This window comes from Coturnix japonica, chromosome 4, assembly GCF_001577835.2.
Source record: "Coturnix japonica isolate 7356 chromosome 4, Coturnix japonica 2.1, whole genome shotgun sequence".
In the NCBI taxonomy this organism is placed as follows: domain Eukaryota; kingdom Metazoa; phylum Chordata; class Aves; order Galliformes; family Phasianidae; genus Coturnix; species Coturnix japonica.
In genome coordinates, this window is record NC_029519.1 from 42504306 (window position 1) to 42529877 (window position 25572).

General features: G+C 37.4%; 1 long non-coding RNA gene across 1 annotated transcript in view; it reads left to right on the forward strand.

Annotated features, from left to right (window-relative positions):
• Window positions 1-25572, forward strand: part of LOC107313366 — a 197357-nt gene that overhangs the window by 70732 nt on the left and 101053 nt on the right. The window contains exon 2 of the long non-coding RNA XR_001554965.2: window positions 6570-6688. This is a non-coding gene — a long non-coding RNA (uncharacterized LOC107313366). The remainder of the gene's footprint in view (window positions 1-6569; window positions 6689-25572) is intronic.

The window sequence follows — 25572 nt, forward strand, 5'->3', positions numbered from 1 at the left end:
TCATTATCCTTTTTGAGATCAAGTACTCACAACTGAACATAGCTTTTGAAGTAAGAGTGAACTTGTAATGTAAAGAATAATATTTATAATTGTTTCCATATTATTCTTTATCCTCAGGCATCGTCCTGTTTTGTTCTCTTCTCTTACCATATCTGCAGATCAAGCAGAAGTCTGTATTGACCTGCCAGAAGAATCTTCTGTTAAATTGTTTAAGGATATCGTTCTTCTAATTTCAGCTGCTAGCCTAAGGCAAAATCTTTATGATTATAAATTCTTAAAAGCCCCCCAGACAACAGCCATATGAAATATTGTAGCAACATTCATTTAAAATGTGGTCAATGGGGTTGTACAAGCCAGCCACAACATTTTGAAATACCATCCCTTGCTCCATATGACTGCTGTAGAGGCTGCCAAAGGAGAAGAGAGTGTAGGAGGAGGCTCTTCAAAAGCTGTTAGCTTTGGATTGAAATCCATAAAATCTGGTGGGAAGCTCTTGCAACCAGAATGTTCTCCATGCTTAAAGCAGGCTTCCAAAATAGTTGCCAAACTAACGTGCTGCTGGAAAAGGAGGATTTCAATCCTTGCATTCCTTTCTCCTTGAGGATGGGGCTGTGCTAAGGTCAGGTAATTTTAAAAATTTAAGCATAGCTTTCTCTCTCTCTCCAGGAAGCATTCACAAAAATATAAGCACAATACTGCATTCTTTTCAGAAGATGAGTAAGACTTCTTTGCCAAGAACTCAAAAGATATGACTGTGCTGTGCCTGCATTTCAACACATTGGCCTTTTCTAAAGGCCGTTTAGGAAAGTGACAACTATGGTGAATGGTCTGTAAGAGGGGATGTATGAATAGCAGCTGAGATCCCTCAGTTTGTTCAGTTCAGAGCAGAGGAGGTTGAGGGGAGTCCTCATGGTGGCCTATAATTTGTCTTGAGGGGAGCAGGAGGGCAATGCTGATCTCTGCTTTCTGCATCGGGGGTGCATCACATTGGGTGTTAGGAAAAGGTTCATCACCAGAGGGAGGTGGGCACAGCCCCAAGCTGCTCGAGTTCAAGGATCGTTTGGAGAATGCTCTCAGGCACAGGGTTTGGATTTTGAGTGGTCCTGTGTGGAGCCTTTAATGATCATTATGGGTGCCTTCCAACTCAGGATACTCTGTGGCCTTATTATTGTATGATTCTCCAATCTTTCAATTTTCCATGAGTGTAATGACTTGTCTCATGACCCTAGAGTACTTAAAAGTACAGGGAGGGAAATGGGCAGTCTGAGTATTCCATTTCCTAGTTCTGTCAAGGGAAAGGAATTCCTTAGGTGAAAATAATGTATTTCTGTAGGTCATGTTTGACATGAATAAAGCACAGTGATGTACACATTTTCACAACCAGGGCTGGTTCTAGAGAAGCCCAGTTCTATCCTGCACACTGCTAAGATTTGTTTTCTTATACACACTTGATTTTCCATTATGTTTGAATTTCCTTTTGTCTGATATCAACTATGTGATTGTGACAAACCCACCCAGTCCAGCATGAGGTTGGAAACTCTTGCTATCATACTGCCAAGAGATAATTAACTCAGTAATGTTATCATGCACGCTTGGCATTCAGCTATCACATAGGGTGGGATCAGAATGCAGCAAGATCTGCACCATAACTATCTATTGACCCCACTGTCTGCTCTGTCCCAGCTGCCCACGCATCCACTTCAGATACCAGAGAGCAAAGATGGAAAACTTAAGTGGCATGAAACACTATGAGAAACTGTTCTTGTTTCTCTTTCAAGACCCCTTCCTATTTCCCCATCTAGACATCAACCATCTCCCCATTGTTTGGCTTTCTCTATGTTGACCAACAGAACTCTGTGGGCTGGTTTCCTGTTTCCTATGAAGAGCAAATTTCAAAACGATGCACATGCTGTGGGGGGAAAAAGAAAAAAAGGTAAAAGCTGACTGAATTGCCCTGCAGGTTTAGTAATCAGATGTCTGTGGTTCAAAGCTCTGTTGTCAGGCTGAATGTTCAGTTTTTCATGCTTGGTGTATTTGGCCAAGGAAGACTGACATGAGTTATCTAAAAGGGAAGACAGTTTTGCCCTTGGGAAGGGCTCTAAAGTGATTCATAAGTGTTTTATTATTGACAGTCTGAAGTACTTTGTACCTCAGAAGTGACTGAAATCTACCTGTTTGGAATAAAACTTGACTTGTTTTGAGTCAATGCTCATCTGGTTTAGGGCTTCTGTCCACAGATCTTCTCTTAAAAGCAGATCCTTCTAGCCCTTGGTCGTGATACTAAAAATCCCAAGAGGCCTGTTGCTTTAATTGTCATTAATTACTATTTCCTCTCTCTACCACCTCTTGCCCTACAAAAATAGTTGCTGTTTACTTGTTGAAAATTTCAAATGAGAATGCACATGACTACACAGCCTGTATGATATAATCATTGCCTGAATTAATTATTTATGAGCAATTCCACCCATTTGAGAATGTTTTATAAAGTAGAGAGAAAGCAAATAATTCCTCAAAGAAAGAAACAAAACATCCCAACCTTTTTTTTTAAAAAAAAAAAAAAAATAAGGATGGCCCAGTGTATGTCCCCAAGTTAAAAATCTTTCATGTGTTTACTATTGAGACGGTACTAGGTTTGGTTAATGCCTGTGAGGACTTAATATTCTGTAAGTAGTCATTACTGTTAGATGATAAATTTTCTGACATATCTCAGTTAAAGAGTCTCCCAAGGATTCCCTTGTAAGGCATTCATTCTGCCTTACAGGAAAATAGAACCAGTAAACCAGATTGGAAGTCAAATTATGAATGTCAGAAGTAATAATATTGTTTGGGAAGGGCCCAAAGTGCAGTTTTCCTGGCTTGTGAGCAACAGCAAAACAAGTGTGTAACTGTCTATGGGAGAAAAGTGTTAATGTAATGCATCCAAAAAACCCATGTGAAAAGGGTGTGGACTCAGCAGTGAGTCCTTTAGGAAAGCCAGTGGTGAGTCTTGATTTTTGGAAGTTGCATTCATCTGCAGTTCTTATCTGCTTCAGTTTAGGTGAAGAAAAGATGACCATTTTCATAGGTGCAGGGTAAGAACTGAAACAAAGACAACAGGCACAGCTGAAGGTCTGATGATATTGTAAGCTAGGATCTGAGCATATCAGAGCAAAACTTAAAGAGATTTCTAATAGCCAGTTGTTTGCAAGAATTAATTTGTACATTTAAAGCTAATATTTGATCTGAGAAGTATATTCTTTGCCACAGAAACAATTATAGCTAGTAAACTAATTGTAATCATTATTTTTGGAACAAAGTGATCAGAATTGTGAGAAATTCTTAAGATTACAATGAAACTTACCCAATCCAATGCATGTGTTTTTCGTCCTGGCTATTAAGTTCTGACAGAAGGAAGAGGGAATTTCAAAGTGAAAAGGAAAGAGTCAAAATGCAGAAATGGAATTCACTTTTGACACTCATGATAAGAAACATGTTCATTACATGTCAAAGGGGTCAGGATAGTTAGCAGCATTAGTATGTACAAAAAAATCTGGAACAACAATAAATCTGTCACAGTGCCACTACCTAAAGGGCTAAGGCAATAGAGAAGTGGAAAAACAAATCTCAATTACTAAATCTACTACTATTTTCTTTGCAGTTTCATACATTCCATGCAGATACGATCAAACTCCATATTACTTTTTTCTTTAGCAATATTTATTTTGGAGTAGGATTAACAGTATTTCCCATTTATATTAATAGTTTACAGAAAACCATCTAAGTGACAGAGTACTGAACCCTGCCATTTCAGCATAAAACCCATCAACATGCCAAGTAACAATTCTTACCCTTAAAGCAGCACTGCATTGTGTAGGATATGCTTCATTTTCAAGTAGCTCTTTAGAGTAGTGGACAGTACTTGGGATAACTCCTGACTATCAGAGACTGCGGTGTAAGCAGAAATTAAGGAAAACAATCAGCTAAAATAATTTTCTTAATGTAATCCTGAGAAAGAGTCCTTTGAAAAGTGCCAGAGTGAATTCTGTCCATCCTGGTCATTTTGAATGATACTTTGTGCCATCAAGTGTATCCATTGAAAAGAAACTAAGAATCTCAGTCTGAGAGGAATAAATGCGAGAAGAAAGAGTGAAAATGTATGAGAAAATGAAAATGAGAAGAATTAAATGAAATGTTATAAACTTTAGGAAGAAGAAGAAAAAAAAAAACACACAAAACCAACCAACTACAATGAAAGAGCACGCAAAGTTCTTACTCTTGTTTTTCCTTCCTCCACTTTCTGCATTAACAGTGGAGGGCTGTTTTTCACTCAGAAATGTTTCTTTTCAATAAGGTATGTGTAAGTCTTCAGTCTTGATTAGATGCACATTTTTCCCAACATCATTTGGCTTTGCTTAGATTGCTATGGTATTGAGGTTTAACCCAGCAGGAAGCTAAGCACGACAGAGCCATTTGCTCACAACTTGCACAGTGGGATCGGGGAGAGACAGTAAAACTCATGGGCTGAGATAAATATAGTTTAATAAGACAGAAAATGAAAGGAAAATAGTTTTATTGACATACGTGTCATATAGAATGTGATATTAAATATTGAAATATTCACTTGGAACTACGCAAAATATTGAAACATTTAAGTATTTATTGAATGTGACAGCAGAATGCACTGAGTTCAAAACAAGTATTAAAGATCCTTGACTTGGGGCCCTATACAGTGCAGACAAAACACAACGTCAGACACCCTAGGATTATAACAAGCAACAAGTAGTGGAATAGGCAAAGTAAAAAGTAAATGAAAAGAAAAATGTGTGGAAGAATAATTAGAAACCTGTGTGCTATGGATCTGACTCTTACCATCTAACAGTGTGCTATCAAAGTAACATAGAGATAGAAAGGAAGGTTTGTAGTAGGTTTGTGGCCTTTGTGAATCTGCTCCACAAATACCAGCTAAATGAGAGGAACTCATCAGAGAACAGGATAATCTGCTATCTTTGGCTGTACAGAAGCAGAGATTGCAGTTAGTGGCAGACTAACCTATAGTAGGAATGAAAGAAAGCAGAAATAGTACATCAAGTGTTTATTTGTTTTTTCCTTGAAAAATTAATCTCTGGTACTTCCAAGCAGGAGTTGTTTCACCCTGCGTAGGCCTAGGTATCCATCAGGACAACACAGAATCAATCAGTGAAGAGGTTGGTGGTGGAACTGTATGGTATAGTTGAATTTTTTAAAAAGCCAAATGGAAATCTAAAGGAAGATTGGATCTTGTTTTAGCTTCTCTGGGAAGCTCAGACAGGAGCCCTGGATTATATTCTACAAATTCCAGAGACAATACAATCAAAACTATAGTAAGAAACACAGTTAAGCATAAGACAAGTTAGAACAGAATGGGAATAACAGAAGAGCAATACCAACACTGTCAATTTTGAAAGGAAAAATAAACCAATATACCACAGTCATCCATAGTACTTAAGAAAGTGAGAAAAAAATCTGTGGGAGACTAGATTTCACAGAAGTAACAAAAGACAGGAGTCAGAATGAGAGAACAGAAGCACAAAGAAAGAAAGAAACTCTTTTTAAAGAGTGTTTAGGATTGGCATCTAGATGGCATTCCTCAAGGCTGTGTTACTAACCAAGGACAAAGGCAAGGATCTTTTTGAAAGAAAAAAAAATAAAAAAATTATTTGGAGCAGGTTGCAATTGGCATTAAAAAGACAAGATTATATAATTACCTTCTTTTCAACTATATTATTTCTGCCCTCAACCCTGGTGAGGCCACACCTGTAGTACTGTGTCCTTAATACCAAGCACAACTACCTCCTCCTATCAGTAACCAAAAGAGTATAGATATATTCAGTTAAAAAAGAAACATTCAGCAGTTTTGAGGATTGCATGCTACATCTGTTACCGATTGATTCAGAAAACCTGAAGATATTAGAGCATCAGAAGGTACAGGATTTCCAGAATAGCCTTCAGGATACAGACAGTCCCATTACAGGATCTAAACTTAGAAATTAAAACTACATCTCTCCATCAAATACTCAGAGAGCCAGGTCTTGAATACCAAGTAAATGCTCAAATAATCATATTGGAGAGCTACATAGGTACCTAAATCCTTTAACTTCTTTTAGTCTCATGTGTGCACATTTATTTATTTTTTTTCTGGAAATGTAAGCAAATTTTTCATAGATACGCTTCAACTCTTGCTCTCAAGTTAGGAATGAATTCAGCTTTCCCACGTGCTGTCAGTAGGGAACTTTCATGGTGGGGTTACTGCACTTTTTCACAGCTCCTGCAATAGCAATAAGCATACCTCCTAATGTTACCTTTTTGAATTATTCTAGTTTGCAGATCGGTCTAAAATTTAATTTTTATCTGACATTTTAAACAATATTATTCATCTCAGGAGCTACGTACTGTAGGGATTTTCATAATTTACCTGTAGGATGAGCATTGCAAAAATTCAAGATTTATTTTCATATGCTCTTCTTAGTTTACATGAAAGATTTAAAAGAAGTCTTTCAAACCAGAAAGGTGAATGCCTAAACTGAAACTCTTTTCTCTTCTTGCTTTTCCAGATCTGGTAATGTTACGCTTCCAGTGCATTACTAAAACAAAATACAAGATCCTTGAAAATTGAAATATGGTCAAGAAGAACAACTGTCCATTAACTTAAGTGCAAAAGGAAAATGTTGTGGTAAGTCTTTCTCAAATATATTCTACTTTTTAAAGAATGTGTGTTAACTTGGGAAGACAGTACTAAGGACTGCTAGGATTCTACAGATCATTAAGGGAGATTATACTGAGATGGAAGTTTATATTTTTCCCAGCTAATATTAATAGGATGAGAGATAGTGGCTTTAAGTTGCACCAGAGGAGGTTCAGATTGCATACTAGAAAAAAAATTGTTCTCAAAAGGAGTGATGAGGTATGGAGGTTGCCCAGGGAGGTGGTGGAGCCACCATCCCTGGAGGTGTTCAAGAGCCCTGAAGATGTGGCATTGAGGGACGTGGTTAGTTGTTGTGGCAGGGATAGGTTAGCAGTTGGACTAGTTCATCTTAGTGGTCTTTTCCAACCTTAATGATTCAGTAATTCTAATGATACTTTGTTGTATTTGAAAATATTAATAAAATGGAGAAGTGTTTGACTTTTCCCTTAGTTGAGCACGTATCTATCTTATCATCAGCTTTGGAAACAGTAGCTGATACAGTACCCATACAGTATTCAGTGACTGATAGTGAAAGAATGCAGAAGTTCTTGAAGTTGGATTAATGTAGTACAAGGTTTAAGAGGAAATGAGTTTGAATGTATGCAGTTTAAACCTACAATAGCTCTGTTTTTATTTCTCTCAGAACTTGACAGTTAGAATGTGTTAATATTGTTGTCTGACCTTTGGTTTATGTCCAGAGAAAGGGTGGCAGCCCTGCACCAGCCCACCAGAGCTCAACACTTTAGTTTGGTGTTAGGTATCTTTCCACTTCCATACTCCTGTTTCAAGGGAAAGTCCAAGAGTAACCAGAAATTTCTGATAAAACAGAACAGATCATAGTTTTCACTGAAGAGGTTAAAAACAAGGAGTCATAAAGATGATAAGGTGAAAGAGTGAATGAATGATGAAATTGAAGGGTAGAAGTGAGTGGAAAGTGCTTTTATAGTAAGTGAAATGATAACCACGTAGTTTTATGTTAATATATTATTATCGCAAGCTTGCTGCCTTTCTTGACCAAGCAACAGTTCTTCTAGTCTAGTACGTGAAAGGAAAACAGTGGGGACCTTTTCATTGTGTATTTATTAGGGTATATCACCCAGGGTAAGTACTTTGCACAATGTTGACTTATGAGAAAAGATAAAACAAACAAACAAATAAAATAAAATCAAGCCCTCCTTTTCAACAGCTGATTTTTCTCCCCAGCAGTAAACAAAACCCCACTACCAAAGCCAGAGCGTACTCCTTTCTTTTTCTACCTCACAGCAGGCTGATCTATACCAACTGGACCACCTAACGCTCACTTGAAAACTAGATGACTCCTCCAACTTATTGCATAATCACTGAAAGAAAATGTGGCAGATTTTTTTTCAAGAATAAGCTTTTTATTGCTTGCAGTTACTTCATTTTTCACAAATAGCTATGATGTTACTGCTCTGTATGTTAATGAATGCTGTATAAAGCCACCATAATATTTTTCTAGTTATTTATGAAGTTACCTATGTAGGGAGACACACAGATGCATAAATACATACATATATATAAATACACTGGGAGAATATGCAATTAAGGAGTATAATTCAAAACCTGAAATTCATCTGCTGTTCTTAAGAAGCAGATATGAGCAAAGTGCCAGTAACATTCCAAACACACGTGCACAAATTCCTTATTTCTCACATTCATGATTATGATGTGTTTGTATGCCATCTGCCTACGTTTTGTCTATTCTAGAGAATTTCAAGAAATAATGGTTATTATGTGCTCTTCTACCTCATCAGCAAGTACCTTCTGGTACAATGAATTCAGATACTTTACTGCAGGCAGAGAAAAATATGCACCAAATATGTTTTTGACATTTCCTGTCTTTGTCTTGCTAATAGGTAATGATCTAAGCATACCAAAAAGTTCCATCTTTGATACTGACAGGACCTAAATCACAGGCAATGGGCTGTTATGTTGTATACATTTCCATTATCAATCCGAAATTCCTGCATCTAGGATTTTAGCTTTTTGCTCTGTCACCAGGCAAGGAACGGATTTTGCTTGTCCCAGGCCTCAGACAGTTCTGTGTGAGAGAAAGAGAAATTGCATCAATTAGAAAGGAGCTACAACAAAAGCTACTGGGTAGGGGACTGTCTGGGCAGAATTTAGTGAGGAGGCCAATGAGAGAAATGTGAGCTGCAATACTGAACCTGGCCTTGCAGCTCATCACTGGAGCTGCAAGGCCAGGTTCAGTACTGCAGCTCACTAGGTCATTTTTGTGCTCAGAGACACAAAAATGCTCTAAACCACAAATGTAAAACTATGTCATGTCATTCTTGAAGTTCAGCATAATGAGCTTTATTCTGACTAGTTAGAAATACTAACACAATTTTGCAATGCAGAGCATTAGTTTAGAGATGTCAGAATTCCCCAGGATTCATTTTACCCACAGGCAGTGTGGTCCAGTACTTAGAACATGGCAACAGCTTTCTGCTAAAACGTCCTTCTGGCTCATAGGCCTAGATCAGAAGCTCTGAAATTAAATATATATATATTTGGAAATACATTGCTTCACAAGAGGTTAATAGGTCACTAAATCTGTCTACAGTCCTCTTTGTGCTAAGCCATTGAAATTATTTGTGTGTCTCCCATTTATTTCTCCCTACAATCAAATCAGAAAAGATGGAATAAAATCTTTCTGGTTACCATATCCATTATTGCCGATTGTCCACGAAATCTTTGTTCAGCCCTGCTGAGGTGCCTTTTCTAGGTCGCTTGGAGAGGAACATCAGGTTGAGACAAAATGTTGTAGGAAGTGTTGGCTGAAAGAACTTAATTTTGGCGAAGTGGAATGTTGTTGATTATAGCCTGCTAGAGGTGAAACAGTTAGATAAACTGACCGTCTGGTGTACCTGCTGGGTCATGCATTGTGATATGCTGTGCATTAATTGCATTTTAAATAACTGTCTACTTTGTGCTGTCACCCACAGCAGTCCTTTCATAGCTGAATGCCTCACAGGTAGACCCCATTTTAGTAAGAGCTCTGCGATGACCACACGGGAATCTGCAGCCATTCCAATCCTGAATTGTACAACTGCCATGTAGCAAAATATAAAAAATATTAAATGAAAGCCTGATGAGAAGAATACAGAGAGTGATAATGCTGCTTGGATGAGCAGTTTAGCAATCTGCAAACACAGGCGTTCCCACTGGAGTAGTGATCTGATGCCACAAAATGCATCTTTCATGGATAAAAGTTAATTCGGGAGTTCCTACCTTTGCTATTTAGAAGCAACACACAGTATGGCAGCTGCTCTGAGACAGCTGACAGCAGTGCTGGCGACAACCATGTTGCATACCCTGTTTTGCACCAGACCTCTGCCAGCACTTAACAAGAGCTCTGAAGTGACAACAGGGTTAGAAGTGAAGTAATTTAAGAAAACAACTAAACAAACATCTCAGAGATATTGTAATTATGTGTGACTTATACATCATAAGTCCAAGAGATTCAGAAATAAGGTTTGGGATAAGTAAGATTAGATGTGGTAAAGCCCTACGAGAACAACATAGAAACTGAAAGCTTTTAATGAAGCTATGCAATAATAATATAATGTTGATTAATGTATAATAGATATCATAACTTAAGATACATATTTGCTTTAAAATGATACATTAGCTAAATATATATATATATATATATATATACATATAATTTTTCCCCATTTTGACACTAGAGCTTTCAATGAGTTTGAATGCATAGAACATCGGAACAAACTGCCTAACAATATTTTTTTCCTGGCTGAAAAACATACTGATGGTACATATTATAAGCAAATCCAATTATGAGTGGTTTCATCTCGTAAATATTTTAATATATTTACTTAGAATTTCACATAGAATTCATTCATTGCCAAGTCAGAGCTACAATTCTAAAGGAGCAAGAAAAGATCTTCATACATAGTGAAGAGACCAAATCACTGTTTAACATGCAAAACTCATCACACCTTAATGAAGAATCAGGACTTTTGTAAAATTTGAAAAACAGATTGAACAGTCACATGAAAAGAGAGGAGTTCGCCCTCCTCTGTCTAAATCAGACCTTATCAGCAGTTCCACTGTTTCTAAGAGATGTAAGTAAACTATGAGAGTGGGAAATGCAGTGGCAGGTGAAAGTTAATGCTGACAAAGTAATCTTTGCACTAGGAATACTTTATATTTCTGGTAAGTTCGCTAAGTTATTTCAACACCTCTCCTCCCATCATCTCTTACCCTCCCCCCCCTCCCCCTTTCCCAAAAAAAAGGCTTGACTATTTTTCCTGCTAAAGTGAATCACAGCTGCAAAATGAATTTAAGATACAAAGGAAGACTGTTCTGAAAATTCTACATCAGTTGTGATTCTTCATCAAAGATGCCACAGTACACAAAACAGTCCATATGAAAGCCAGAAACTAACCCTGGGAGTTAACAAAGTGTAAAGATATGTCTCTTTAAGGACAGACAAAAAATAAATAAATAAATGTGCTGTTAATTTTAGTAAACAAAAATGCAAGATATACCATGGTAAAGGTACCCACAGTACCAAAAATGCTGTAGAGGGAAGTGACTCTTCTTCACAAGCAGAAAATGAAGTCTAAAGATGGCAAATTGGAAGCTGATTTCAGGGAAAATGTTTCCAGCACGCATCATTCCATTGTGAAATTCACTGCCACGAAGTGTCATAAAAAGGAACTTACGAGCATTGCAGTTAATATATAGATGATGAAGCTGTTCAGGGTTTTATACTTAACAACAAAGTGTTTGAGAAAGAATATATGTAGTTCACTCTGAAAATAATGCCTCCCATTTATTTCCAAGGAAACTACACAGAAACAAAGAACACAGTAACACTACTTGATAGGGCAAATTCTCAGCTACAGCAAAACTCCTTTTTAACATATTGACCACCATTGGCTGTGCCTATTTACCATTGATGACCAAGTGCCAGCACGCTGTGCTCATAAAAATCTGCGTGACTGGCTAGAATGTGGCTGAAATGCACAGCTCACCACCTCACTGCGCTCACATCCACTGGTTGGTTTCTATGAATGTTCAAGAAGTGACTTCCCCTTTGCTGTCGTCTGTCACACAGCAACAACATGGATTTAAATATTGTCAGGAACATTCAGTCTCTACTACCGTACCACTAACATCGGTCTCTGATGTTGTGGCTCAACATAATGAAATAGGAGACGTTACTTTCACAGCAGCCCTCATAGAGCTAATTACCTAGTCATTAGTTTTGTTTCCCCCTGAATATCCATGAGGGAAAATACACAATTGTATGGACTAATTGTTTAATTAAGCACCACAAGCTGTGCCAATCCTGCTCATACAACCACTGCTTCTACAGTGCATGCATTGGTATAGCCCCCAGTTGCTTTTCTTTAAGATCTTTTCTTTGAAGCATTATAAACTTCTCTCTACATGCATATCCAAACACAGTTCACATCTGAGACTAGTTTCTCATGTTGATATGTTGGATTTTAGTCTTGAAGGAAACCAGTCTTCATTTACTACTTTTCATCTGAACCATGGGATAATGATAATAACCATAATGGGATGATGCTATTTTTCCTTTTAAGTGTGTCCTATTCAAAAATCATTTTATTTCCTGGAACAGACTGTAAGATGCCATATTATTACCTAAATTCTAGAACAAGTAGCATCATGAGGAACCTGTTTTGTAGTCCAGTTGTCGTTTTACATTTCACTGGTTGAGAGAACTCATTTATATCCTCACACAAGAATTGGCATCTTTGGATATTGTGTTAGTAACAAGCATATTTGGACAGTTCCTTTTTCTTTAATGTTTGTGTACCAAGGCTATTTGACTACACAAAATGTGCCTACATTTGGAGATTATCTGTTGTGAGGAATTTAGAAGAGTTTTCAGTGGTAAATATGAAAGGAATTTAAATGCCTGTACATCATAAGGGAACTGGTCTATAGATGTGGAAACCTACTTTCAGTTTCATGCTTTAAATGATGTATTTCTTAGCTTGAGCTTAAAGTTGATGCTAATATGTTTACTGAATGCTACAAAGAAGTCTGCCTACAAGCGTGTATTCTAATATTTTAAGACAAACTCCAAGATAAATCCCCAGCCCCTCTCCGATGGCTTTTCTACCAGGGTATTTGCTAGATGCTAATATCTGCACAAAACCACTGAGCTGCCATTAACGTGGGACTCCTGGGAGAAGACAAGACAAGAAACACAACAGTGCACAATAGTGTCTTGAAGGAAGTTGACATTGTGGGTGGCTTTTCATAGCCTTGTTGACACAGTACCTTCCTCTGAATGTGTGCTGGTGACCCAGGGTTAGAATGAATTGCACTGTGTAGCATCAACACCATGGCTCTTCTCATTAGTGAACACCTGTTGATAATTTAATAGCCTGAAGAACAGCTGAAAAATTGAAACTAGGTGCAGGCAGACAGCATATTTATTCAGCAGTAAATCTTTCCTCTTCAGTGGATATTCGGTGCACTTGCTGCTACATTCTTTTATATAATGGTTTAGTCTTGCTGATATTTGCATATGAAAACAGAAGAAAAGGAGGCAATGTGTTGGCATCTTAAGTAAAAGTAGGCTGCCTACCTCCATGACATGTCAAAACTAGTATTAGTTGTACATACAAGATTACAACAACAACAACAAACATTAGCAAAAAATTTCTTCTATAAGAAAAATTCTCCTAAAAGTATTTTACCTGGAGGGATAGCACTGAGAAGCAAAAACAGACACCAAAAGAAACACCGAGGGGCTGATCTAATAATCCAGTCCTTGATGAGAAGGAAGTGAGCATGTCTTTACTGGGGATTTTTGACAAAAAATTAAATGAAATAAATTAAAAAAAAAAAATAAAATAAAAATTGAAAGGTCTCAATTCTGATACAGGATGAATATATGAAATCATCTTCAATTCCTTAGTGACATGGTCTTCCTGTTTACAACTTTTTTATCCCTATCCCTATTTTTATCCCTATCAAGTGTAGACAGGTTTTCCTGAAGTTCCTGATATCACTGCAGCTTTGGATTGCCTCATTGCCTGTTCCTTCTAGGGATGAACAAGAAGCTTTCAGAAGCTTTCGAAGTTACCACAAAATAAAATAAATAAATAAAATCTTATTCTCTGGTCAGCTCTAATTGCAAAAGAAAATCAAAACCTGATCTTATGATTAAAGAAAGAACAGAATTTTGCCCAAAAGTACTGATAGCGTTCACAGATTTGAATTTGCATGTCTAAGGACAATTGCACCTTTGTTTGTAAGGGCACAGTTTTCAAGCATAGGAGCTTTGAGTTGGTTCTCTGAATATTCATTTTATGGAATGTTTTATTTATGGAAGAAAAGGACCAAATAGCTTACACTGAAATGCGAAACGCAAGTTTCACAGAAAGGCTAAAGTTATACAAGAAATTTAGTTGTGTAGGCTCTATAGAAAAAACAGTGTAAGGAGGAGGAGTTCCTTCCTGAACACACAGTTGCTTGTGGTTGCAAGGGGTCTGTTGGATAGCAAGCATAAGCTGTTAGTATTTCAACATAATCATTAGAGTGATGTGCTAAAAGACTCAAAGAACTTCCTTCATAGCTTTGGAGATTAAAAACTAATAATAATAAAAATGATTTTTAGAATGATAAAAAACAAGAAAGAGAGAGGAAGGGAGAGAGATAGTTAAATGTTCAGATATTAAAATGTACAGATTCCCTGGTTGACATTTATAATGCCATTTTGAAACCCATCCCAGAGAAGTATTTCTACTCTGGAGCAAGATTCAGCATGGATAAATTTAGGAATTTTATTTTGAATGTTTTACTGTGTCACATATTTTTTTATTTTTTAATTAATTCATTTCTCATATGGCTGATTTTGGAGGAGGTTTAGTGAGTTTTTTCTTTTTACCTTATTTTATGTTTTGTCACTGAAAATTCTCACTGGATGTCTTTCACTAAGTAATGCAGAGCTGAATTAAAATGGATTAGTCATGTTGAAAATGCTGTTGAAGTCCAAGAAGAGGATGAATCTGTAAGACTCAAATTGTAACATACTTATGAATATTTTAAAAGAGAAATATTCTAGAAGTACATTATAAGCAGGTGACCATCCACAGTTTGTCACTGTGGATAAGTCTTCTCCCTGCTCATTTAAATAAGTTCTGGAATCATTGCTAGCAGAAGTATATCTTTTTAGGAACTTAGGAAATGAACTGCGACCCATTTGAATTGAATGGAGAAGGGCCAGTTTTAATAAGCGGATTTTGTTCCCATCTTTCATTTCCATGAAGACCATGAAAAATTGGACCAAAATACTTGGCTGCTTCTTTTAGCTGTATTTCTATCCATGTAATGGGTAAATAACACTTATGCCCGGTACCAAATAATGGCCTGAAGCTACAAAATGAACTGCTGCTTTTATTGAAGGCCAAAAATCAAAAATAAAAATCAATGACCTCAATGGATTGAGCTGCTTGGAAATAGAGCATAGAATTGGCCTGGACCATCTTTGTCCAGATTACAGCGAGCATGCTTTTCACAACTATTTTAAATAAAAGTGAAGAAGAGAGTTTTAAAGGCAACCAAGAGCTTTTTCAAAGACCTCACTAGGTTTAGAATAATACATAATATGGCTGAAGGCTCTTTTCTTATAAATCCAGATTTTTATAAACACTGTCGAGTAATTGCTCTGTTTACTTTACGAAAGTAGATAATACCATCTAAAAATAACAGCTGAAAAAGTACTTTGGAAGATTCTTAATGCTTTTTATGTTACTTTAGAGTAGGGTTCATCTTGTCAGAGTTTTGTCATCTGAAAACAAGTATTTTGTCTCAGCTAGGGATTCTTTGGACATTTGGTGAAGGAATTCTGAAAATCACAGAGGAAATTCAGGCTACTGATGATTTTGCATTTGGGTATTTTTTTTTTCATCAACAGACCATAAAGAGCATCAACAAAAGATAGTTTGCATAAGATACCTAACATTTTATACTAATAGTGTTAAGCAGGAAGAACATAGGTGTCCCTGCAGATAAGAAGAGCCTCTTTAAGGCAACAAATAGTTACAACTGTAGGGCTGTCATACAGCTTTCATATTATACAGCCTGGGTGTTCACCTTTTGGCTTGCCTTGGCCTCATTGAATGAATGGGAATTTTCTAGGGCTACATCCATGAAGGTTGCTCTGAAAGTAATGCTCCTTAATTTTTTCCAGGGAAAATACAATCAATACAATGAGCACAGTAACACTATTTAATAGAGCAAGTTCTCAGCTACAAAACATTATTTTTTGGCAGTCGCCATCATTAACTCTGCATTTTTGCAGCAATGAACGAGGACCTGCATGATGCGTTCATAACCGTTTCTACCAGTGAGAGTGATCCACTGTCACCACTGCTGAAACACACCACTCACTCCTCACTGTGCTTGCATCCACTGGTTTAAACATTCAGCAAGCATTGATGAATGTCAGTGGGTGCCATTTTTTCCACATGGAGGAATTCGGTGATACATCTTTGTTTCGTTTACACTGTCATGTCAGACTGCCCCTCTGCTGCCATCAGTCACATGGCAGCAAAATGGAATGGAACATTGGTAGGCAGGTTTAACCTCTGCTGCCGTTCTGCCCACATCCACCTCTGACGTTGCAGACTAACATCTTAAAATAGGAGGCATTACTTTCAGAGAAAGTGTTTCCTGTAGTAATTTCTAGTCTTTTAGTAATGTATAATTTAGAGATTGCCTTGAGTCATCAGAAACACACCTTAAAAAATCACTAGTGGGAGACTGAATTGAAGGTTATACACTTGGGTGAAATTGTTTTCTTCTGATCTCATTAGGTAATCATCTTCAATTTTGAGACTACTGCTGTTTGAGGATACAAATGCAAAAGTGTTTCTTGGGAAGTAAGATGGATTTTAACACATGTAGAGTGCTGGTAGGGATAAACATCTTCATCCATACCAGTGAAAAGATTTGAATTCCCCAGCTGTTTGTCTCTGCTCTGCGCTGGAAGTCCCCCTTTGCCATTCTGATGACAGAGTAGGAACATCCCTAGCTAAATGTTTCTTCAACGATGTCAGTGCCAGTGATGAATAAACCCTATCTGTTTTGCTTGAAGTGGATGAGGGGGCACTCGCATAGATTATTTTCTTAGGAAATCAGGAAAGACAGTAACATCTGGAAATGAAATAGGTGGCTGCTAGCAAGACATACTAACCTCTTCAACCCTCATCCTATGCTAAAGGAGGGTGAAGGGAATTTGTGGGTTGCATGCAGTAGAAAATCAAGGCTTTGTGTTCATTAGAACAGATCATATGATTATGACTTTCCTAAATGTGACTTGCCAGCTTATGCAAGCAGTTGCTGATGAGAGAGAGGAATTATGTCACAACACTCGGTGTAGTTGATATTACCCACCCACATTTATTTTCTTATTAATTTTTCATAATATTTAGTTGTGTTTCTGAGGGAGGATTCTCTGGCAAGATGAAGGAATAGCAGTCATCATGTCAAGGGAGAAAAAAATGCTAATTACTCACTTTAAAGTCCCAATGAATAACATCAAAGTTAACATTATTTAAAGTTTCCATAGCTTCATGAATGATTTAATGGTGGTTGTAATGTAGCAAATTGTATTAGGAAATCTTACCGCGTACAGTGTGCTTCTATTTGAGTTCTGATATGGTTTATATCTTCTACTAACTTCTATCAGGGAAATATTCATTGATAGTGTGAATTCTGCAGTGGAATATAAATATTTTTATTTGGAAAAAGAGTGCATGAGTTTTAGACAAAAATAGATGAAACATGTAACAAGAGTTGTAATGAACCCAAGTCCCTGGAAAAAAGGAGGATAAGAATTTGTATAATCCCCTCCTTCAGATGAGCAGTTCTTTAATACATTACCATCACCAGACTAAAAAAATGTAATAAAGAAAACCCTGAAAAGGAAGAACACAGGAAACTGGGAATGCCAAGGCAATCCTATCACCATCCCAGAAAGGCAGCAGCCTTCCCAGAATTATAAACTGAGATTTCACTGTTGCATTCAAATTAGTAATGTGAATTGACATTCAGTAGGGCCCACGGTTCAATGTTTGTAAGGAACTTTCAGACTGCAAATCTTCCTGACCTCACTGGTGGGGGTGGGATGTTCTAGCCAGATTAAATTGCATTAAACACCTTGTGTATGTTTAGTTAGGCAACCCAGAAATGCTTTTTAATTGATGAACAGGGCAGCTATCTCAAGGGATTCTGTACATCCACAATTCATGTACAGAAAATTTGCAGTTGTAGCTACTGCAGGTAAGACAGAAAATGATTCCATTATAGTTATGGTGGTGTAAAATCTGCATCAGAGAATGCCATTCTAGAGAAAAAGTTGCACTGTTCTGCAGTAACAATACTTTATCTCATGAGAGTGAAGAGAGACCAGTGTCTGACTTACTCAAGCTAGAAAGTGAAAGGAAGGAATTTTCTTGTAGTTTGCTCATTTTATTGGGTGGGGGGAAGGAAAGGGAGGAAAAGGGAAAAAAAGCTAAATAAAAATTCTTCTGCAAGTTTCACCAGAGGGAATAAAAGAAGAAAGAAGGGGAAAATCAATTTTCTCTGTGTTCTTACCCTCTCACCCACATACTAAATAAAGGAGTACTGAGGAAAGACAGGTCTAAATCACAGGGGAAAAACATCAAAGCCAGAATAAAATCTTCTGATTGAGTTGAAGTGTTGCCATTTCCCATTCCCTTTCTGAAACACTTGGGAATCAAAATGTTTCATTCACTTTTCTTACTTTTCTAGGGAATAAAAATTGCGGTAATCTGGGGTAAATACAGTGGCCGCAGGCTGACAAGAGCCATGGGGGACCCACAGGTAGAAAGGAGGGAGGGAGCTGTGCCCTCAGCTTAGCATGTGCCACTATGTATTAATAGGATCTGTGGTTATAAGCAGTCTTAGGCGCAGTGAATAAGGAGGGATAAGATGAGGAAGAGTGTGAAAGTCCATCTGATGCCTGTTGACCAGCCTGTGCTAGCTACTCAACTGCTATGCTAGCAGTCTGATAGACATAACTTATGAACAAACTGTGTGAAGCAAATGCAGACACTGGAGTAACAAAGTTAAAGGTGTTCCTTTTATAAGGGAGTCTGTTTAAGGATGTAAGTCTCTCTGAGACACTGAAGTATGATGGGAACCTGGAAGAGCATTAAGCTACTGTTAGGATCATCTCAGCCAGAAATAGGTAAGTGTGGGTTGAAATAGATCTGTTGTAATGACACAAAACTGGAACTTATTGGTGATTCATACCGAACATATGTACGCTAATCAAAAGTCCTGTGGGCTAGTGTCCCTGGACTCTTCAAAACCCTCTCACAGAAGATAAGTCATAGAAGTCTTCCAGTACAAAGAAAGTTGTTACAGTAAGACGGAAAACAACTTGTACATGATCTGAATGGTGGAAAGGGTTCTTGAATAATTCTGATGCTGGCAATGGTATTGTTCCCATGGTATAAGCTTATGAATTTGACTTGCTTGTTAAAAATGTGCTTTCCCATGCAAAATGAATTTTGAATAATGAAATTGAATTATGAGGACTTGTAACATATCTTCCATCAACCTATACAAGAGCAAAGAGAAGATGGGTGTCCCACCCTGCTATTCTGCATTTCCTACTCCCCTACTGCCTCAGATGCATACAAACAGTACACGTGGTCAGACAGGAAGAATCCATGTGAAGCCGAGCTGGGAGATGCTCTTAGACCTGACAACATTATGGTGGTGCAGTACAAAAGAGGACCAGTAGTTTTAATGTACTCATAATCCGTACATTTTCCTTTGCAGCATGGGACCCTGATAATTCTCAGTGCTTGCTAAGCTTTCTCATTTGGCCATAGAGCACGTGAGGTTTATGTGAATCACTGTCAAAGGGCAAGTATAAATTGTGATAAGTAGCCTATATGTAAAAGCAGTATTTCTGCATCAAGTAATAATGTTGTGTTTCCTGGGAAATGAATGATTGAAATCCATCCCTTGTCACACAGTAACACAAACAACAAATGTAATTTTGAATCCATTATAATGCTGCCAAATACATTAAACAAAAATATACAGAGGATTTATCCACCACAAGATTTACAGATTTCCTGAGTGGTACATCATTATCGGAACTGTCAATTTGAAAATAAAAATTGTCAAACCATCACTGGAACATAATAAAAGCTGTGACAGTAATACACAATAGCTACTAAGTTTTTTAAAAGTAAAACCTTCAGAAAACCCACTCCACACACAATTATCACCTCTGCAGACTGCCAAGGAGGCAGTAAAGTACTGAAGGATACCAAAAAGAGAAATGCAGTAACCAGCACAGTTAACGTCAGGACTGCAACATGCATTACATGTTAGCACCATTGAAAAGCAAACTTTTATGCCTTTAATGATGGAATCCAAAGGGGCTAGCATCCAAAAGAGAAAGAATCCCAGTCAAAAGGTGCTCAGTTGTTCTCATATTGTTTTGTCTAGGTTTTGCTTCCCCTGCTGGGCTCTTGGCTGGTCAGCACTAGCTTCACTGATTAAACTGAGAGAAGGGCAAAAGGTAGCTTTATCACAGTGTGCAAGTCATTGTAAAATAAGAATGAGTAATTATAAAACTGGGAGTATCTATCACACTGCTTTGAATGGGCTTTCCTTACCCGAAATCTTTCCAGACTGATGCATTTGAATCCAGAAAGTCAGTTCCATGCATTCCTTTTATCTGAGAATGATACAGCGCCATCTTTCCCTTCCACATTCTTTATGATATCTCCAGCTCATAATTTCCTAGCAGATATAAGATTATATCATGACACTGTCCAACAACTCTTGGGCAATTGCTTCGGGATTATCTAGTAACGCTTTCTCATCTCCCGAATCATGCAGGCTTTTCAGATTTATGAATTGACCTAAGGTGAATACATCTGGTAATTAATAGCAAACAGATACAGAGCCCACACCAGTGATTCTATACATGACTGCTCTAAAATGTGATGGTATAAGATATGAACTGTCCAGTTGCATTTCCCCTACTCATATTTTTCACCATGTCTGGTCAGCCTTTGAAGATAGGTGGGGACTTCTGGAGGTATCTAGAATTATTTGTTTTGATATGCTCTCATCTTTGTGTCGTACAATCTCTCTTTCTCAAGGCTCACATCCTAGTTTGTAAACTAGCTGAGTCAGGTCCACTTGCAACAAAAGTGTGTCTGTCCCTTCTTCCCAGAAAACCAATGTCCCTTACAGCTTCTTTTATTTTTATTTTTAAGATGTTTCAACAACAGCTTTTTACAGGAAAATTCTGGTGCTGTAGATCCACTCCCTTGCAGGAATCATAGTAAACTCCTATGGGTGATAAGTGAAGCAAGACTATCTCAGACTGAAAGGAACCTTTTATTCATGCAGGGAAGACAGTTAGCCATTGAAATGACTTGTGAGGGATATGGTATCTATGCCACTTGGTATCTTCGTAATAATCTCACAAGCACTGAAAGATCTGATATTACTTAGAGAAGTTGATGCAGTGTGTGGGTACTCTCCTCAGATTTGTAGTCTGAAATGAGCTGGACTGTTTTTCAGAATATTTGCTGACCTAAAGAACAGCAGCTTTACTTTCTTGATAGGGTGACGGTTTCACTGCACACCTAATCCAGAGGAACTTACTACTTGAAGAAGATCAGCAATAAAATACAGAGAACTGTGGACAGCTTTTTTGTTAAGTGACTGACGAGCCTGAAAGAAAACGAGGAGATTTGTGTTGGTTTTTCAGCATTTTCTCAAGAGTTTGGAGATCTGGATGTGTAAGTCTTCACTCTGAAGTGTGATAAAGATATGTGGTAATGTCCCTACTGAATGTGGGGTCTGGAGTTTTGAAGTCAGTGACTAAGTCCACATTAACTTAAATGAAACCCATTGAAAATTTAAAGGGCTGGATCACAGCATAGAGATAAGTTACTGCAGTGCAGCAATTTCACTGTTCTTTAGATTAATGCACTTTAGATAGCATTTGCTGGTGACAAAGGATGCTGCTGTAGCCAGTTCCTGTAGGTCAGCTGATGCACGATACGTCATTAAGCTGTGGTGATTCATTTGGGCATCATCATGCTAAGCTTTTCCCGGCTGTTGGTGTATTCTAGATTATGATCAACTTCATATTATTAGACTGTAACACCGGACCTTCTGTTTGGTTGTAACTTCATTCAGCTTTGTAAAAGTCTATTTCGATTCTTAATACCATGTCTTGTTAATGCCATCCTTAAACTGTGGGGCTCTATAGACTGATTTGAACTGATGCCCAGAATGTCCTTAGCTGACCTGATTATTTACTGCTGCTGAATCTGTATCCCAGACACACGATCCAGTGCATTTCACACTGTTACCTTTACAATACTGTTATTTATTAACCTCGGTTTACAGATGGTAAATTGAAGTGATGAAGTGATAGTGCGTGGAACTTTCAAGAACCCAGCATAGTTACTGTTGCTTCAAAAAGGAAAACAACCATAGCTCTAGTAATTGAATTAAACTCTTTCAAGGACAAACATTACAAAAGCCGTAATAACGCCCTTGCTTATGTCATTTTATCCTTTTGCATGGGAAAACCCAAAAGCTGAAGCACTTTTTGCAGTATCAGCATAATTTAGCTTTATTTGTACATTGTTGTCCTATCACTTTTGAAATCCTGGCAGACAGGATAGGCATCCTGCTTTGGCTGTGGACATCTGGTCACCCTCAAATGGAGCCAGCAATGCTAATTAATTCTAGCAGTACACAACGCCTTGCTCTGTACTGTCATAATTCACTGAAGGCAGTGAAAGCTATACCCCTTTCTGCGAGGTTTTGTGCAGGCACGTGATTGGAATACTACTTCATATGTATTTCCCATTCTTCTTTAGCCCCACTTTACCGTCAAGAAAAGTTCAATTGCTCACATTTAGGATAAAGAGCAGATGAATTTAGTCAGCTGAATAAACCTCTAACCACAAGGAAAGCTTACTATTTACTTACAGAAAATGCCATGAATTTTGTCTGTTACATTTTAACTACAAAACAGTTTTTAAAAAACAACAACTGTTTTATATTCACTCTCTTCACCCCCCTGCGCCAAAATCCCACAAATCAACAAACAAAATTCAGAGCTACATACCTTTCAGTTCTAGTGAGGTTTAACTGCCTTAAGTGCCTTTGAATATAACCAGTTTACTGGCAACAGTATTTTAGTAAGAGTGGTAGCAAATGCTTCTTAACAGCAGATAAAAGATAGTAATTTAAGAATTCCAGTTGCTCTATTTAAAAAAAATAAAATAAAATAAAATGGGTAAAGTGACATGTTCATTGCAAATGTCAATTATTTTTGTGTTAAACTTCTTCCATCTCTGGATTCATTTCTATTTGAGATTGTAGCATGCTTTTAAAAGAAAAGTGCATCCAGTGGAACCCAGAGCTGGATGGCAAGACATTGCTAAGTGAAAATATTATTTCAGTGACAAAAGTGATTTGCCAGAATATTTGGGAGAAGAGGGGCAAATTTCGTGGGGACTGGGTAAACACACCCACAGACTTAATTTGTGTGCACACCAGATCGTATTATTAAAGTCAATTAACTGGCTTTTTAAATTATCCTGTTGAGTATCACCAAATATTGTGGTGGCAGCAGCAGGAGAAGGGTGAGTAATAACTCAACAGTAATTTCCCTAGTGCCTGTAAATAATAAACATTGTTAGCAAATGAGTGATGGAGGTCAATGGGCCATACAGTCATTAGATGGTTTAATGATATGCTACAGGTTATCTCAGGGCACAGTGCACTAATGACATTCTCAGCCTTCCCTGCAGCAAATAACCTCTGCAACCTGAGATAAGCAGTCACATTGCACACTACAATACAATAGAAAATGACCCCAACAAGAAAATTTCTCTTGCGTTTGACATTTAATGTGCTAGTATCCATCAAAATCTGTCCTGAAAAGAGTGCTGTCCTTAAATCTGTTTTTGCTAAGAGAGAAGCTATTAGAGGGCAGAAAGAAAATACTCTCCGACTTGTGGTGTACAGGTAAAGAGGTGATCAAGTCAGTTGGAGAAAAATACCCAGCATGTAACATTTTGTTTTTTCTTTCATGGCTGGTCCTTTGTCACTGCAAAAGTGTAATCCAAGAAAAGGAAGTATAAAGGGTATGGCCTGTTTACTGCTGGAGGCTGTACCAAATGATTGTAGCAGATACCCTGTAACCTTGAAGTCTCTGAATTTATGAAATCATAGAGCAGTGTCTCTTCTCAATGACACATGAATGACCCTGTGGCAAAAAAAAAAAAAAAAAAAAAAAAGGAGCAGGGTGTCCCAAACTTGAAGGAGGGATATTAAAAATGATACAAAAAATACATTCACTTGATTTCCTTGGTGAGAAGGTCATTTAAGAGTAGGCAGCATAGCTACTATTTAATTAAAATAAGTTCAATATTTAAATATTTCATAAGGTTGTATTTGTTCAGTGTTAACAATATTGTAATTTAAAAGCAAAAATTGCAATAGAAAAGAAATGAGAACTGAAGGCTGAAAAGACAGCAAAAGTGACAGGAGTCTTCTTTCTCCAGTAATGGGAAGGCCAGCCGGCAAGGTCATGAGCTGGAATCAACTTACTTCAGACAATTTGTATTGCCTGTTACTCTATTCTTTTTTAATCTGGTGATCAGTTAATATATGACTATAGTGGTTTGGCTTTTTGTCACTGCCTGACAACCTGGATGTAGTAGACATATATAGTAAGGACAATTAATAAGCTGTAATTAGTGTAACCACCCTGAATTTCCAGCATCTTAACATGAGACTAAAACAGTAAACTCGGTATTACAATCATACTGATGCCTTGAAAATGAAAAATGCCATAATGAAATACCATTTCATTTCCTGTTCAGAGCATATATATATAGTTAAAAATTCCTTACTGCCAAGAATTCCTTAGTTTAGATTACAGGAAAAGCCAAGCAGATTTTAAATTAGAAAGGGAAACAAGTTAGAAGTATTTTTTTTCTCACATGTCTGTATTTTGTACACAGTCTTTTCACTTCCTCGTGCATCCCAACCTTCTAGTGGGTAATGCCAACATCTACCAATAGTAGACCAATTTGTAGTGTACATCATCATTCATTTTTTGTAAGTGTTATGCTAGAACAATGCTGGGAAAGCCCATGTGCAGTTTGTCTGACTTTCTGAGAGGAGAAATGGAGAAAGGAATGTGGATTCCCAATAATCTGCACACACGGTGGGGCAAATATAAGGAGGACAAAAACTAAAGTGAAATTTGACATATGCAATGGATCAGATTTGTACATCTTCTTGAGCAAAATTGCCATCGGGCTCAACACTGAGATATTTCCATTCAGTATACATTGTCTAAAACAATTAAGTTCTTGAAGATCTTACTTGACCTTAACTTTTCAAGTTTCTTGATGACCATAAGGCAAACTTTGCATCCTGTTCCTAATGATACAGCAGACTGTCCAATCTGAGTGCCACCATATTGCATATTTTTCCTGAAGGTCTTCCATTGACTGGGCAAAAGCAGTGGCCAACTCAGTAACTAAATGATACATCCTCTTGGTGATAACTAAATTGATTTTATTAGCTTAATTTTAAAGAAACCAGCATGGAAGTCCCAGGTTCTTGGTCTTAAAGGATTAATCCAATTACTTGAAAAACACCTGTGAGCAGATGAGAATGTGACTTCCAGAATAAAACATTCATCATATTTATGGATGCACATTGTCTCTTGCAAGTGAGATTAATTTCTTCACACTGCTAATTCTCACTAAAAATAACAGCTAAAAAGGTGTCCC